This window comes from Rattus rattus, chromosome 5 (genome assembly GCF_011064425.1).
Source record: "Rattus rattus isolate New Zealand chromosome 5, Rrattus_CSIRO_v1, whole genome shotgun sequence".
NCBI lineage: Eukaryota > Metazoa > Chordata > Mammalia > Rodentia > Muridae > Rattus > Rattus rattus.
Genome location: NC_046158.1, coordinates 86,643,737 through 86,662,605, shown reverse-complemented (window position 1 = coordinate 86,662,605; position 18,869 = coordinate 86,643,737). Strand labels below are relative to the sequence as shown.

Sequence of the window (18,869 nt, the reverse complement as noted above, 5' to 3'; positions counted from 1 at the left end):
GCAAAGACAGTGTCAATTTTTAATTTTTCTATTTTTATCAGATCATTCATGTATTTATATTACAAATGTTATCCCTTTCTGTTACCCCTCTTCCATTCCCCGTCCATGTCTATGAAGATGCTTCCCTCCCAAAACACACTCCCACCTTCAACACCCCTTGGTATTCTCCTACACTGCAGAAATGAGCCTCACAAGACCAAGGGCTTTTCCTTTTATTGAAGCTAGACAATGCCATCCTCTTACATATGTGACTGGAGCCATGGGTCCTTCCATGCACACTTTGTTGGTGGTTTAGTCCCTGGGATTTGGGGATCCGGGTTGGCTGATATTGTACATTCTTCCCCGTGGTTACAAACCACTTTTAACTTCTTCAGTCCTTCTAACTCCTCCGGGGTCCTGTGTTTGTATCAGTAAGGTTTGCAGAGTCTCTAGGAGACAGCTATCAGGCTCCCATTTCCAGCAAGCACTTCTTCCGGCATCACAATAGCACTGTTTTGTGATGTATATAGGATGGATCCCCAGGTGTGGCAGTTCTGGATGGCCTTCCTTCAGTCTCTGCTCCTTTTGTCCCTGTATTTCCTGCAGTGACTACTTTGTTCCCCCTTCTAAGAAGGACTGATGCATCCACATTTCAGTCTTCCTTCTTCTTGAGCTAAATATGGTCTGTGAATTGTATCCTGGGTATTCCAAACTGTTGGGCTAATATCTGCTTATCAATGAGCACATACCATGTGTGTTCTTCTGTGACTGGTTTACCTCATGCAGGATGATATGTTGTAGTTCCATCCATTTGCCTAAGAATTTCATGAAGTCCTTGTTTTTAATAGCTGAGTAGTACTGTTCTAAATCTTTAACTAAAGCAATCTACTTTCTAATCTTTGAGATTCAGGTTAACATTTCAGAATAGAAGAATGTATGGTGATGCATTCTATTTAATCCATTAGATCAAAAGAGGCTTAAAAACAGAGTAAAGGTCTCTCGATTAGCATTACAGTACCGAAAGCTCCCCCTTCTGCACAGATTCCAGCTTACATCTCTCTGTAAAAGAGACATGATAGAGGTTATGTGAAACACCGTCATGTGTTATGAAATTTACACCTGACAGTGACCATGGGAAGCATACATCATGAATAATTTATACTTCAGAAAATGAACCTTGTTTAACTATCTGTCTCATAAATGAAAGCTAGCAACAAAAATGAGATAACACAAGAAACCTGGCCCTCAGTATCAAACTCACTGTGTTAACCTCCTGTTTGTACTTTCAGGAACATAATTTTCGTCCTGAAACTGCTAGCATTTTGTATATTTTAGGGACATTTAATGTGGGCTTAGTCTTGGCATCTTTACCATTAGGAGAGAAAATTCTTTGCCAGCACATGAACATAGTAAACAGAATATATTCAAGTACTTAAATGCATATACAGTTTCTGACAACATGTAAGCACATAGGTTTCATGTGGAAACTTTGTTCTTTCATTTAGTAGCAAGAGTTGAAAACTCAGATGTCTGCCACATTTGTACTAGAAGTGATGATATAGAAGGCGTGAACAATTAATGCTAATTGCCAACAGGTGTCAAGGAGTAATTCAATTCAAATGCCAAGAGAACTGTAAAATCAAAGAAGAACTGAATGGGAATTGTAAGAAAGAGAAAATCAAATTAAATTGTTTTCAAATGTTTAACTTAGTTCACTAATATAATTTAATTTCAAAGTTTTGCTGAGATTTTCTAGGCAGTCTATTATTTGATAGAAGTTTGAAATGAAAATATTAAGATACAGCTTATCGCCAATCAAGTGTAGGATTCTGTAATAGACTGCTCATAGACTTGAGAGTCCTTTCCCATAAGAGAAATGACTTTAGGTATTACAGTACAGCCATGTAAATCTATATTCTCTTTACATAGAAACATAATGCTGCAAGAAGTAGATTGTGCAGTTCCCAGTGTGTGATTTATGCTATTACAAACCAGAGATCTTACCTTGAAATTGGATTTGTATCCTATAGATTCTGTAGTAAGTCAAATGCGTGCCTGAGCCATCAGGCTCAGCAACTCACACTGCAAAGATTTATGCCAAATGGTTTAAAGTGTTATTTCCATAGTTCTAACTTTCTTCACATATCTTTAACAGAGATGTTAGTGGTTTTATTCCATTAGTTAAAAACAATCTTGCTACCAGAGAAACAGAATATTGGAACATCATGTAAACCATTGCTCAAATGGTATCTGAAGAAATAGAGAACACAGACAGATAAACCATCCGAGAAATCTACCAATACATTATGATTTGACTGCTAACCACTGAAGAATTTTCTAAAATATTTTTCCTTGATTCACTTGTTCATTCATTTTGTAGCACAAAAAAAAGTGCATGAATGCATGTTCCCTTTAAGTGTATGGAGGTCAGAAACACAACCGCTTGTGTTTATTCTCGTCCGCCTTGTGGATCACAGAGATTGTATTTGGCTTATTCGGCTCAGTGCCAAATCATTTACATGTCCAGCTTCCCCTTCAGCTCCCCCCACAGAAGATGCTTATTACATGAGATCTGTAGTAGTACTAACCTTAACTATTGACCAATTATTTAACAATTAGTTAGTCTCCATTATAAATCTCTCAAATAATGAGAAATGAACTTGGAAAACAAATATTCTAGTTTCTTTTTAAGCAGTCCAGTTAACTTTTTATCTGTATTTCTACGTGATCAATACTTATTTTAATGAAACTAATCGTTAGAATGCTTTTAATTCCCAAACACTTTTTTACTATCCTTTTGCCATCTTTTGTCTTTTCCTCATTTTTATTAATGTGGACCTTGAGTGACTGCCCTGCTAAACTTCTATATTTGAATTCTTGATTCAGGGATCTGCTTTGAAAACTGACGCCAGCCATCTCCACTGATGTCAGCCTTCAAACCACTTCTCAAGCATGCCTAGAGGCTACTGGAGTCTCAAGGCCAGCTAGTGAATCATAAGGATAGTTCAGACAGCTGCATCCTAAATAGTAGCTGTCAATCAGTGGAGATAACCACAAAGTTGAAAGATTTGTGGGTGGGTATTCTTAACATCCTTAAGACTGATGGTGTATTCCTTAGAGCTACTTTACAAACCACAGACCGATACTTATTGGTGCAGCTGCAAAAATTCTAAAGACAGACATGGTTTTGGATTAAATTCAAGAAAGACACATAATTAAAACACAATACAAATCATTGTCTGCTCAAATGTTGTTATCTGTCATGGCTGATCGGGTACTCCATTATAACTCAAGTTGTTTTTTAACTCCTGCCAGTCCTCCTGTTTCAGACTCCTTAGTGCTGGGATTATAGGAGTGTCACTAAAGCTGAGTCACTGGATATAATTTGAATAAAGTCTAATTGCTCTTGTTAAAATATCAATAGAGAAAATGCTAAAACATAACAAAAGTTAATGCTGGGATTCAAGATCCTGTAAAAATTAGAAATTGCTTCAAATCCACATAAATAACATACATTATCCAAGATATTTTATAAACCCCTACAAAAACTGTCTCTGTTATAACAAGATTCGCAGTACACTTTCCATTTCTAGCCCTTGCAGACATCACTTCAAAAGCTGTAGTCTTTAAAAAAACAATGATACTGGAAGAGGTTAAGGAGTTTAGGATAGGTGTGAATATTGGTTTAATGACTTTTCATTGGCTACAGTGTATGGTTTTTTGTAAAGTGAATTTTCTGGTGATATTTCCTAAGCTGAAGGTTTCAGTTAGAAGAAAAAAGACCTTAAACCAATAAGTTGTTATTTTTATTTGTATTCATCTAGGATGCTGTGGGGCTGAAAATTCCGGGTAATGTAATATGATCCTTCCATGACTCTAAAATTTCCTGGTCTTTCCCTCAGCATCATTTTCTATGGGCTCATTAACAGTGAGCTTCTTAAAGTTCCTAGGGGAAGACACATGAACTGGGAAGAGCCATCATAGTAAATGATTGCCTTCATGATTCTGAATCAATATTACAGATATTGATGTTAACTATGGCAACACATTATTCTCACTCAAAATGTATCTACTGACCCAGATCTCTTTCTTAATTATTTGAGAATTTCATATAATGTTTTTGATACTATACATCCTGCTTTTTTGGAAATCTCCTTACGTCTATCCCTTCCATGCTTACCTCACTTCCCACACCACTTTCTGTTTTCTTTTATGTATATTTTCCCATTGAGTCTGTTTTGTGTTGCCCAGTAACTCCTGAGCACGAAGCATAGCCCACCAGAGGCTATGTTTTTAAGGAAATCTCCCTCTCTCTCTTGAAGAAGTTATTAAATGCCATGTGTTTCTCAGCTAATAGTGGGGTTTCATTCTCACAAGTCTTGCATATGCTGTCATATACACCTAACACTATATTCATGTACATAACATTATATTCTTGGCTAAAATTGACTTTTCCTGGAAGTCAACCCACCCTCTAACTTTTACAAGATTCTTTTCTTCCTTCCCTCCTCCTCATCCTGTTTTCTCCTCTTTCTCTGTGAAGATCTGAGATCCTGGGATGTGGATGATATTTTCTATCTCATTTGGTCTGATAACTGCAAAATCTCATTTGGGCTATTGATGGACTCTGTTGATAAACTTCAATGATGATGCTTTAATGATGCACTGTCCTGTAAGTATAGCAATGATTAGTTAGGAGCCATTTTGATACTATGTCCACTTAGTAGAATATTATTATGCTTTCCCCGTTTGAGTTTATGAAGGGACCCTTAGGTCCAATCAGAGTGTGATTGATTTCCACATGATATTTGTGCCATGGTTATACTAGTGAGCATACCTTGTCAGGCAAGTACTTACTGGTTATTGGTCACAGTTAAGTATGACTTATGATGGCCTTTCTTCTCTAATATCTTGAATAGCATCTTTCAGAACTATGACAGTTAGTCAGTAGGGGTTAAAGCCTCCAAATGAGTATTCCTTTAATTTTCCATGTTCTATGACCCAGGTGTAATGTTCTGAGAGTAAACCAAGAGTACTGGTAATAGCCTGTAATGCTTAGACTTTTTGGATTCAATAACTCAAAGGAAAAAGGTGATCTATTTATGAGGATTTACTTGTTAGAATGTAATGTCTAGTTGGAGTATTTACCTCCATTGTAAGCTTCAATAATACTTTTATATGTGCATATTTATGTATTTCAGAAACTTCTAGAAACTTTTTTCCATATATTTTTAGTTATCTCCCAAGATTTCTTCTCATTTTGTTTTTCCATTCTCCTATTCCAATTTAACAAATTCTGTTCCATTATTTTCTCAACCTTTTACACCACTGTATTCTGTCTCTGCTCCCTTCCTACAATATTTTTTTTATTAATTTTCTTATTCTGTATTCCAAATGACATAGTTAAAGATTTAAAAGTAACAGGTACAATTGAGAAAAGTAATATTCAATTTTTTTGTCTTTCATACCTGTCCCTCGTTATATGATTCTTTCTAGATCTGACCATTCAGCTTTGAATTATAATTTTATTCTTCACAACTAATAAATATCCCTTGTACAAATGTGCCTCATTTCAAAATCCATTTTTAGTTGATGGACAATTGATGTTTCCATTCCTGGTTGTTGTGGGCTGAGCAAAACGAATATAGAGCAGCAACCTCCTTGGGTATGTGCTCAAGAGTAATATTGTATCAAAAATTATCTTTTCCTGGTAAGAATGACATACATGCAAAGCACAAATAACAACAGCCCCTGGGGACCATGTGGGGACCATGAACAGAGGCAAAAAACTCATTCAAGCAAATGGGAATGTAATTCAATATAACTATGAAAAATCAATATGAAGTTTTCTCAAAAATGTTGAAAAATGTTTATTGATGGTATAGAAATGATCTTAAAATATGGTTCTATTACAAAAATAAAGATTTATTTTTGATGCCTTGTACTCGTCATACATTAGCTGCTAATTCATTGTGTGCTGAGTTCAGAACATTTATCAGTGAAGTCATCTGTGCCAGGTATGTATGATCCACTAAATGTTAAGCATAACTTATACATAACTAGTTTCTCTAGTAATAAACAAATCTTATGTTTCATAAAGGGACACCATTTAAGATGATTTGTTTGATGTTCAGTGAATATGATGTGATCTCTCACCAACGTGGTTCTGAAAATGGAATAAAGGGTTAATTTTACTGTACTCTAATCATAAAGATTTTTATTGAAGAAACTACAGGAAAAGTAAAACACCTTTTCCTACAGTTATTTGCCAGGTACCATATCTGAAATCCCTTTGCATCCTAGAAACTAATAGAGTCAAGTTTGTCTTTAGGAAGATTTCAAATTAAAATAACCATAGAATAAAGTTTGAGAAAGATTATTTTAAAATAGGATAAGGATATTTTCCAAACATAAAGGAAAAAATATAGTTCATTAAACTGTAATATAAGTTTGAATTTATATTTCATTAATTTAAACAAGTTCAGAATAATGAACCTCAGTTGAAATTAAAAAAGTTTCAATTTTTTACCTGCAAAAAGAAGAGATATTACTATAACCTTTGTCACTTCGGAAGTTATACATATGATGGTAATAATACACTTACTCAAATTATGATGAATAGAAATGTAATTACAACATTAAAAGAAACATGAATAAATGAAAGTGTTTCTTCAGAGTTTTTACTGGGTATTTGAAGACAAATTAAATGTCTTTCATTAAAAGAATAGTTAAATTGATTTTATTCGTACAGAATCACAATGCAAATATTCTGAGAAAGGAAGACCCCACTGATATAATTCACATTTCTAAAAAATGTGATAAAGAATGCATAATAAGTTGCTTATAACTTACGCTTTTAGTAGTACTAATCTTCAGACATTGTGCACAATATTACCATATACAAAGTTTGCTATTTAGAAATTTGCATAGTACTATTAAATGAAATCACAAACTTTTAAATAAGATTATAATTCTGTATTGGTCTTCATGCATAGGTATCCTTAGCTGACCTTCACAAGCTGGAAACTACTGATTGAGAATAGAATTACACCCATCACATATTTAAAGGAAAAAATAGAACTTACTCTTCTCTTAATACTTTTTTAAATTTGAATTATTCTGTGTTCATTAAGGTTAAAATAATTTTCTTTTCTAAAAGTATGAAATATTGGGTTGTGGAGAGGGATAAGTGGATAAAAGGACTCTTCACACAAATTTCAGTCCCCATAATCTCTGTCATCTTAGCAATCCTACAAGTAGATGGGAGTCAGAGAAAAATAAAACCCCCAGAATTTCATAAGCAAGCCAGCTTGAATATGCCAGTTACTATGAGACCCCATCTTAAAAAAAGGGTAAAACAAGGGCCAAAGCCCAAGATTGTCTTTTTTTGTCTTTACACATATTCTACCTTACATATGTGTTATTTTATACCACTACTTTAAAATTTTAAAGGTTTTCTTTTTTTTAGAAATATTAGTTTAAAAACAAAACCAAGCAGTGAGATGGGGAAATGTCCATGGATTTCCATTTTGACACTGAAGATATTTGCAATTAACTATACTGCTACCAAAAAAAACCAATCCCTGGACTGAGATAAGTCAACCCATGCTCAGACAGGCGCATGCCCAGGTGGTTAAATAGCAAAATGAACTCATGTGCTATCACCCAAACTTTTGGGCTATTTTTTTCAGAGATGCATTTTATTTTTTTTCTCATACTGGATTTTATTTGTTTTCTTTTTATTATTTTTTTTGCTTTTGAAGGACTTGAAGAGTTGGTAGGAGAGAATGAAATGAGGGAGGATATGGGAACAGTTTGTAAGGTGAAAACATAGATCAAAATATATTGTAAGGAAAAGAAATGGAGGGAGAGAGAGAGAGAGAGAGAGAGAGAGAGAGAGAGAGAGAGAAAGGAAGGAAGGAAACAAAGACGCAAAGAAAGTAACGAAGCAAAGACAGAAAGAAAATATGAACATAAATAGAAATTGGTACAGAAAATGTGGAGCACTTACACAATGGAGTACTACTGTACACAATGACTTCATGAAATACACAGGCAAATGGATGGAAATATAAAATATCATCCTGAGTGAGGTAATTCAGTCACAAAAGAAACATGCCATGATATTCTCACTGAGGCATGGATATTAGTTAGCCCAAATGCTCAGAATACCCAAGATACAATTTACAGACCACATGAAGCTCAAAAGAAAGAAACCAAAGTGGATGCTTCTGTCCCATTTTAGAAGAGGTAACGGAATAATCATGGAGGTAGAGTGTGTGGGAGCGATTTGGGAGGAAAACAAGAGGGAGAAAGAAAGAGGAAGGATCAGGTATAGGAAGAGACAAGGAAGATGTAGAGAGGGTCAGGAAATTGAACAGAGGTAGCAATGGGGATGGGAAACTGGGGGGGGCAGTCAACAGAAAGTCCTAATGCCAGGGAAAGCAGAGGCTCCCCAGGACCTGTTGGGATGACATTGGTTCAAATGTCCAACAAAGGGGGTGAAAGCACCTGTAAAGACAATATTCTCGAGATTAGGCACAGCCCCCAGTTGAGGGATGGAGCCCCACACACCCTTCAAAAATTGTAACAGAATTTTCCTGTCTGAAAGAAATACAGACATAAAAAGAGTTAGCAGAGACTGAAGAAAAGGCCATCTAGATACTGCCCACACTTAGAATCCATCCATATGTAAGCCACCAAACCAGTCACTATTACTAATGCCAAGCAATGCTTATGGACAGAGCCTGATATAACTGTCTCCTGATAGGTTTTTGCCAGAGCCTTACTGATACAGATGCAGATGCTTGCAGCCAATCACTGGACTGAGCACAGGGACTAATGGAAGAGAGGGAAGAACTAAATGAGCTGAATGGGTTTGCAAATCATAGAAAAGAACAACAATATCAACCAAACAGACCCATCAGAGCTCCAGGGACTAAACCACCAACCAAAAGAATCCATATGGAGTTACACTGGCTCCAGTCACATATGCAGAGGGGGATGGCATTATCTGACATCATTTTGGGGAGGCCCTTGGTCCTTTGAAGGCTTGATGACCCAGTATAGGGAAACGAGGGAATAGGGTGGAGTGGATGAGTGGGTTGGCAAGCACCCCTCATAGAATCAGGGACACAATGTGGTAGAATGGGGGGTTTGCAGAGGAGAAAACAGTAATAGGAATAACACTTTGAAATTAAAATAAATGGAAATAACCAATATGAATTTTTTTAAAAATAAATAAGTGAAAAATATAATATATTTTTGTATTTTCTCAGAAGTGTTATTTTTGACTCACATACATATAATTAGAAAAGAATGGTTTTGTTATTTATTTAAGTAATAAAGAAAAGTATAACAACCAGTTATAAAATTATAAATTGAAGGAATTTTCCGTGAGTGGCTAGAGTATTGTTTCTCTAGCTTGGATTAAGCAGTTAGATAAACATGCACGAAGTTTAACTATGTAGTGACATCTTTTCAGACTTGCTCAGTTGTAATTAATTTTAACTTTTGAAAACTTCATTATATTTTTGAAATATAATTTGTTCTGTGCAAATACTGATGGTATGGCTACATCTCTAATTCCTAAATGAGTATGAATAGCTTCCTATAATTAGAATATTCATTAAAGGTGACTCCTAGCAAATAATAATTAAAGCAGAAATAATTTATTTTATCTTTCTGCATAAGTATGTTATTTTTTAATAATGACAAGAGTATTATAACAGAGACAATATTCTTATTTTCCAAAGGCATGTTGAAGATATTAAAAGTTTATTAATATTTATATATTTCTAATTATAAATAACATTTGCATCTATATGTGTAGGTAATTCACCACCAAGTAGAAAAAAATATAAATTTAAAAAATTGCAACAACTATGGCTGAAAATTAGAATCTTTTTTCTTTCTTACCAACCCCAAATCTTTTGATTTAAGAAGAGGTTAATATTATGATTATAAATAAATAAAGCTTTTTTTCTGTAGAAAACACTCAAATAAGGAGCCAGTTTAATTTCTGAAAACAGTTTTAAAAAATATTTACAAGATATCTGAACTACTAAAGGAAAACATTTTGCTTTTCGAGGATATTTGATAGTGATCAGCCAGAAGCATGAATTAGCAATTGCTTAAGAAGAGGTCAGCATCACTGAGGTTCAATCTGTGACGGTGACAGAGCCAAGTCTACACCTTGTACTGACAGAGCTCGGTAGTGTGGTAGTCACCCAAGTAGTGCTGGTCTTGAAGGAATGAGAAGTCGGAGAGTGGCTGAGACTTGTTATTCTCTGGCAGGCTAGGGTATCTGAAAGGTCAAAAGAGAATATTGTTGAAAAGTGTACGCTTTAGTTGCAACAAAGTGACACCAGCAGTTTGGAGATACCAGTGCCAAGGATGACAACCAAGAACAATGTAGTAGTGAGTTGGAACCAGCTGGAACCTAGGAAACAAGCTGTGTACACTGAAGAGGGCAGAGTCAGAAGGAAGTAACCACATCCCTCTGAGAGCCAGAAGATAGTGATTGCATCCCAGATAACTAAACATGGCGTCACTTACACTCATAGAGTTTTTATTTTAACCTGTTCAAATTGGAGCTGTACCCTGGTTCTTCAGTTTTTGAAGAAAGTGTTTGATGTAATTTTGGTTTTATAGGGCCCACAGCTGAAAGACTTTGAATATTTTATAGAGACTTTGGATTTTTAAAGGCATGATGTTTGAAGACGAACTTTTAATATGTTTAAATTTGCAAGCACTATGGCACCTTTTTTATTTATAAAGACCTTAGTTTTTACATTGTGATGTTAATATTAACATCAACCTAAAAGATAAATTAGAAAGGAAAGGTTCTAACTCAAAAGTGATGTGTTGTGTGTCAAGTTCACAGATGTCATTTTGTGATTTGTGTGTCAACTTGACAGTGAAAGAGTCATCAGGAGGAGAGACTCAGTTGGAGAAATTACCTCCAAAATCAGACTCTAGGTAAGCCCTGGGAGCATTTTATTAATTGTGGTTGATAAGAATGATTATGCCATCCGTGATGGGTATTCTTAGTCTCTATAAAAAAATCAGGCTTCATCAACCATGCAGCATACAATGCCTAGTTTGCCCCCAACACATATACAGCAGAGGACTCCCTGGTCTGCGTTCAGTCAGAGAAGATGCACCTAACCGTCAAGGGACTGGAGGCCCTGGGAAGGTTAGAGATCTGGTGGGGTGGGTGTGGTGGGGACATCCTTGTAGAGACTGGGTAGGGGGAAATTTGAGGGAGACGGGGAGAGGAGGTATGGGATGTGAAACCCGGGAGGGGAAAAATCTAGAATGTGAAAAAAGAAAAAAAGAAAAAGGAAGAAAGGAAGGAAGGAAGGAAGGAAGGAAGGAAGGAAAGAACTTGAAAGAAAAGAAAGAAAGAAAAGGAAAGAAAAAACAAGCAAGCAAGCAGATTTACCAAGCAGTGAGGGAGGAAGCTGTGAATTAGCGCCTTTAGGTCTCTGCATCAGCTTCTACCTCCAGGTTTTCTTTCTTGCTTGAGTTCTATCTTGACTTTTCTTTGATGGTGAATTATGATGGAAGCATAAACTAGGATAAACTATCTTGTCCCAAAAATCTGTGGCCCTGGTGTTTCATCACCACAATAGCAACCGCACTAGGTAATTCAATTTTGACATCACTCAATTCTTGAAACTAGATTCCAAATATCATCCTAGGAACTAGCATGTTCTTGTTCAGTGGGATTAGTGCTCTGTGCACTTTTTATCCTGATACCTAGATGTAGAAGGCATATGAGGAAATTCTAAAGCTAGCCAAGCATCAAGAATCAAAGTCAAGGCAGTTTTCATGGAGCTTGAATAGAACTTAACTTCTATATGCTGCCAAGTACTTACCACTAATACCTCCAAGATAAAAATAAACTAAAATCAGCTCATTTTATTTGTTTTTCTGGTTTTCTTTTTCTACTCTGATAATAAATACGGCCTGATAATAAAAACTTTTTAACACGGTTTGGGGCTTCACTAGGTCAAAGTACTGAGAACTGAGGACAATTTGGCAAAGAGGATCACATAACTTAAATAATCCAAAATTAGTATTGTGAAAACAGCATAAATTCACTTTTAATTTGCTTTTATCACCTTCAAAGTATTTCCCCAAAACTTGAAATACTCATCTTTTACTTTGTCGGGTTCTGATGCTAACATGCCATACATGTTAAGTGGCTTAAATCAGTAATCAAGAGGTCAGTCACTAGCTATGTGGCCTACAGGAATTTATGTAAAAAAGTCGAGAAGATTTTTCTGGACATGGACACATTAGTCCTTATAATATGGTTTTCACATTATAAATGCTTATTACACTCAGTCTTAGCTAAGTCCTGAAAAATATGCATTTTTTCACAACTATTGTGCTCACTCTTTTTATAGCATCAAGACTACAGGTCTCACCCTTGGAAAAGCCACTCAGGTCTTGTATTCACCAGCACTTCAGCTTTATGGTAGAATTGTCTCCCTATATCTATTCCTCTAATACCAGAATATTTTGAGTTTAGAATTTTTATTACCTAATTTTTATCACTGTGACCAAACAGCTGACATAAGGATCTTGAGAAAGAAAGGTTTTGGGGGGGTCAGTTTTAGAATTTTCAGTCATGCTAGAATTCATGTTTCCGAGACTGTTGTGAGGCAACAATGGTTAAAAGGAAGTAAAGACAGAGAGGAAGAGATCAGGGTCAAAACCTCCACAGATATTCTTTTACTTGCCCCTATTAGCCAGGTATGACCTCTAAAATATGCAGAATTTAAAAACCTGTGAGCTTGTGGGAGCATTTCATATTCACATTCCATTAGGTTCAACATATTAGAACTTTAAGGGTATTCAACTGTTTATGCTACAACTTTATATAGGAAGCCTATACCATGAAACTATACTTTTAATATTATTTGAGGAAAAGCTAGCTAATTGCTTCGAATTCTAAACTCCTTATATACTACAAGAGAGTATTTTCCCATTAAATTAAATGTTAGTAATTTAGCAAACATCACTAATTTAGCTCTAATTAACTCAGCCAGTGGAAAGGAGTGCAAAGGTCTTTAATTATATTTAAAAAGTAACCAGAAAACATTAATCTTTGCAAAATATATTTATAAATAGAGGTAAGATAAAGTAGAGAACATAAGTATTTTCAAACTCATGATTTGAATTTTTTTATTTTCTAGATTAATCAGTTAAATGTTCAGAGTAAACAGAAGCTACACTGGTTTCTTGATAATAAAATTTCCCCATCTTTAATGTTGTCTTGCTTGTGATTCTTAAGGACGCAGTAGTATGGGCTCATTTCATGAATTTTTTGAACCCACAAAGTTTTGTGAACTTGACAAAAAAGCAGATGTGATAAACTAATGTGGGGATGGTTTTTATGTCTGAGGTTTATTTCCTAAAGTACACGTGTAAGAATGTTCATGCAGCAGCAATAGTTAGAGATGGGTCCATTTTTTAATGGTCATGTGTGTTAGATGGCGTAATAGAAATGAAAGTCTGGGATGAATACTTGAAGTTATCTGCAAGAACAAAGGCATACATCACGATACTATGTCTGCTGCCACGTTATGACACAAGAATGTAGATGTTGTTATCTTAAATTTGATATTTAATTTTTTTCAGAACCATAAAAAATAACACTTTGCTCTTATTTTGTAGCCTTTATTGATTCTTCATGAGTTTCTATCATGCATCTCAGGCCTGTCATCTCCTGTCTCCTTTTGGGCCCAAAACATACTCAATAAACACACACACACACACACACACACACACACACACACACACACAGAGCAATAACAACAAAAACAAAGCGTAGAAAACATGTCATTGTGGAAGCTGTTGTCTGTCCCAATGTGTCCCACAGTATATCTCTCTGTCCACAAATCTCCACTTAAAAATGTTCATTGCAACAAAGGCATTGGTCTGGTTTTTGAGATCTATGGCTTCTGTGACGCCATCAATGTTAGATCCTCATGGGATTCCTCCTAATTATCCTATAGTTCCACTGGGTCATGAAGGTCCTGCTTTTCAAACAGGCAGGACTGATCGTTCACATTACAACCATTTGAAGATGATAGGGATTTGGTGATGGGCCAATTGAACCTCGTATCAGGTCCCAGGTGGTAGCTGAGCCCAGTCGGGCCTACAAACTCTTCTCTCTTACCCACACCACCAGGAAAGTTCCACAGCACTGTTCCTGCAGGGTCGTTTGATGTTGCCTTTGGCAGGAGCAAGTCAACTCTCCTGCTCTCATGTCCCTCAGAGTCAGCTCACCTGCATCCCATGCCTCCAGAGCCAGCTCCACTGTGCCCGTCAAGATGCTTGGCCCATTCCTCCAAGTGCTGCAGACTGTGGGGTGCTGGGACAATCTCCCCTCACTCACAGCCTTGGACTGACTCGATTCCTTGCCTTTGTCATCAGCCAGTTCCACTGTGTTTGCCCAGGTAGGTGCAGGGACACCTCTTTCATTGAGTGCTGCAGTCAATGACGGGCAAGACTAGCAATTCTGCTCTCTCATGACTTCCAGGGCAAGATCCATTGGATACTGCAGGAGGGGGCTGGCAGGGTGGGGAGACCACCCCCCCATACTCACTCCAATTCAAAGGCAAGGAGTGGCAGAGTCAGCTTCTTTATCCTCAGATCCTGCATACTCATACCCTCCTCAACCATATCAGCTCTACTTTGCTGTCAGGTGAGATCCAAGGCTAGCTCCCCCTGTGCTGCAGCTAGTGAGCCTCAGTGAGTTCAGGACTCTGGGTAGCTTTCCTGACTGCCAGGGGTGGCAAGGAGCTGTGGATGGTCTGTGGGTGAGTATCACTTTTGTGTTTGTGGTACCACACTGCAGACAAATGATTAGGATTACCTCTCCCACACTGGCAGGTTCTGGCGTATCCATCAACTCCCCCGCTGCCCACAGAGTCGCCATTGTGCTGCATGGACTACTTGCATCCAGTGAGGCAGTTCCCATTATGGGACACCTCCTAGATATCCATGTGGTCCCCTGGATGCCTCAACTGCAAGCATGTCTGTATATTCTAGTGTACTGTGAGCCATGGACTTGATAATCCCTGGTATTTACCCATGACTCATAGAGACCTCAGTAGCGCTGATTCTGGGAACCACCATAGCCCTAGGTGGTAGGGCTGGATAGTGACAAAGGCCATTCCTCTTTCCTTCAAGTCTCCAGCTCCATCTCTCTTCATAAAGCTCAAGTTGTTCTACTTCTCTTTCTGACCACCACATACACATTTTGGTGGCTCCCGCTGTAGGTTGGCTATGTGGTTTACAGGCCCCTGGGTGAAACACTCCATCATTTTAAGTGATGTGGAGTGGCTGCAAGCAGGTATCTATGACCCTGCTGGAGAGCATGTCTGTGGGTGGCGTGGCGATCAGCAGGTCCCTATCTGCCTTCCTCTGCCCCTGCTGTGATACCTGGATTTGATTTGATGTGATGTGATTTTTATGAGTCTTAGGCATCAGACAACTTTGGCCACCAAGGCAGGCACCAAGCTAGGATGAACAAAGGCCTGTCATCTGCTCTGCCCCTGACTGATATAAGAGCACCACCCCTAACAGGGCATCTCTTTCTCCATTGCCCGGGGGTCATTTTCCCCTTTATAAATGATGCAATATGTGTTATCCATATAAAGAACATTTTCAAATACTTTCTGTGTCTATAATTTCATGGTTCTGACTTAGACTTATATGCTTATATATGTGCTGAAAAAGAGAAGGTGAAACTGGTACAATGAGTGGAGATTTCACATTTAACCCAACAAGTAAAGTTTTTTTAAATCTATAATTAAACTAAAAAAATATTCTCTGAGCACTTTCTTTTTCTATCACTCAATTATAAATTTGAAATAATGTTTTGTAAAATAAACTGTACAAGTATATATAAACATATGCAAGTACATAAACACACAAACACATGCACAAATATAGATACACACACAGACATGTGTGTAGATATAGGTAACTAAATTTATAATTATGTCAATGGCTCAACAGCTAATGATGTTCATGGCCTTGAAAGTAATTCAAATATTACTTCATTGTATAGTTTTTGTGAATATTTTTGAAAAGATTTTCTTTCAAATTCTAGGTAATTAAATTGAATCATCTTTTCAAGGAGTATTTGTTGAGGCAGTGAATTATATTAATTATTTAAGATACCTTTTCAAGAAATGTGACCAGTTTTAATCCATATTTTAAATAATTCCAAAGAACACATTTATTAAATCCTTCCATTTTGTTCTTGTCATTGTTATTGTTGTGTATACTCTGACCTTTGGAAAAAAATAGACTTTCAAGAAACTCAACATTAAAAAAAGAGTATTCAACTGTGCTAGAGGACAAGCTGTTTAAATATCATTGACTTTTCAGAATTTGCTATTACCTACATTTTAATCTAGACCTCTCAATAAGAAATAAATAAATAGCCACCAATGAGCTATAAGGAAGACACATGGGGCTTCTGAAAATTCTATTGTGTAGACTTTGAGTTATTTTCGATTCAAGCATAATAGTTTAATTGCAGAAAGAGTTCTGAACTGCGACCTACAATCTAGTTAGAGGCTGAGGGGTCAAGTTTCTTACCCAGAGCACTCCACGCTTCAATTTTATAATTACAAAGAACCTACATACAGGAATTAATGCAAAATCACCTTCTAAGAATTCCAAGATTAATTGGATATAATGTCTTTTAAAATACCTGACTTTGGTAAGATGTTTAAAAGTCAAAATCAAATGTATAAAAAGTAATTTGTTCCCACATCTCCTGGTATTACCAAAGATATTATATGTGATTACAAGAGGTCCTAGTACATGAGATGGGTTTCACAGGGGTCTGAGAGCAAAATGGAGTATGGGATTGTCAGATGTAACAAGTAAAACTGTACAAATCCCTTAAGAATGTTGGATATTTTTGACATTTTACACATATGTATGTTTGAGTGACACTGGCATGCATATTTAGAGGAGAATTTGTTCAAGGATTATCTTAGGGGATTTAGTGCTGTGAAGAAACACTATGACCACAACAATTATTTTAAAGGAAAACAATCCATTGTGGACAGCTTACACTTTAGAACTTTTTGTACATTATCAACACTCAGGGATCATGGTGACTCCAGGCAAGACATGCTGGAGAGAGGTGGCTGAGGGCGCCATCTGGATTGGGAGACAACAGAAAGAAATAGTGACATTGATCCTAGTTAAGTATCTGAAGCCTCAAAGCCAACCTCCCACTAGATATTTCCTCTAGGAAACACCTACTCCAACAAGGACATACCTTTTAATAGTGCCACTTTGTGGATCTATGAGAACCATTTCTATTCAAACAACCACAATAATTATTTTTAAATTTTTATGTATGATGTAGAATGTCCACCATTTCTGTAAAGTAAAATAGGAATAAAAAGGTAAAAGTATAATGTAGTATGTATGAATTGGTATCATAAAAAAATTATGACAACAGCTATAGAACTGCAATAATTAATGAATGGCATTACTGAGCATTTATTTAATTCACAAAAACGTAGAGGCGTTGAGGCTGGTGCCTACCTGGAGACTTCATCTCTGCATTCTAGTCTCCTTAGTTCAGGAGGGTACTCTATAGGCTATGGAAAAGAGAAACATAGACACCAACCCCTTCATAAAACTCTCAACCTAAAATCTGTTCTGCCAAGATGTGCGGGGGCAATCCAGGCACAGACCTTGTGGAATTAGTCAATCAATGTTTGATTGGCTTGAAGAATGCCAGAACTATAGACCATACCCTAGAGACCTATGGTAAAACTAAGGATGACTGGCAAAATAAATAAAAATAAATAAATAAATAAATAAATAAATAAATAAATAAATAAATCCCTACGAATGTTCTATTGTACCATGGATCAGTGATTTGCCAAATCATCATCAGAGAGGCTTCCTCGAGCAGCTGATGAGAGTAGATGCAGAGAGCCACAGCTAGACACTTTGTAGAGTATCTAAATTGGAGGGTCCCATCAAGTTCCTGACTTAGGAACTCTAGGAAATCCACAGAAGAGGTAAGGAAAGACTGTAGAAAGTAAGAATGGTTGGGAACACCAGAAGAACATGACCCACTGAATTAATTAAGCAGAAATCAAATGGGCTCACAGAGACTGAAGTGGCAAGCCTTTGTGGATACATATTTTAGTCAAAAGCTTGGTGTTTTTCTGGGAGTCTTAACAGAAGAACAAGTGTGTCTCTGACTTTTATTTATTTTATTTTATTTTAATTGGACATTTTATTTATTTACATTTCAAATATTAACCCCTTTCCCAGATTCCCCTCCACACACTCCCTATCCCATTCCCCCCTCACAATGCTTCTGTGACATCGGTACTCACCCATCCACCTACTCAGTCCCACCTCATTGCCCTAGCATTCCCCTACACTGGGGCATCAAGCCTTCAGAGGACCAAAGGGCCTCTCCTCCCATTGAAAGGCTATCCTTTGCTACATATGCAGCTAGAATGATGGGTAACACTTTGGTTGGTTGTTTAGTCCCAGGGAGCTCGGGGCAGGGGGTGGTCCTGGTTGGTTGAGATTGTTGTTCTTCCTATGGGGTTGTAAACCCCTTCATCTCCTTCAATCCTTTCTCTTCCTCCTCCATTGGGGACCTCATTCTCAGTCCAATGGTTGGCTGCCAACATCTACCTTTTTATTTGTCAGGCTCTGGCAGAACCCCTCAGGAGACAGCTATATCAGGCTTTAGTCATCAAGTATTTCTTGGCATCAGCAATAGTCTGGGTTTGGTGTCTGTACATAGAATGGATCCCCAGGTGTGGCAATCTCTGCATGGACTTTCCTTCAGTCTCTGCTTCACACTTTGT

The 18,869-nt window shown here is 36.9% G+C and overlaps 1 non-coding gene across 1 annotated transcript; it reads right to left on the bottom strand.

The window, feature by feature from the left end:
- Window positions 1-15,469: 15,469 nt before the first annotated feature.
- LOC116902563 lies at window positions 15,470-15,613 on the bottom strand. The gene has a single exon (XR_004388159.1). It is a non-coding gene; the product is annotated as a small nucleolar RNA SNORA48 (small nucleolar RNA).
- Window positions 15,614-18,869: the final 3,256 nt, after the last annotated feature.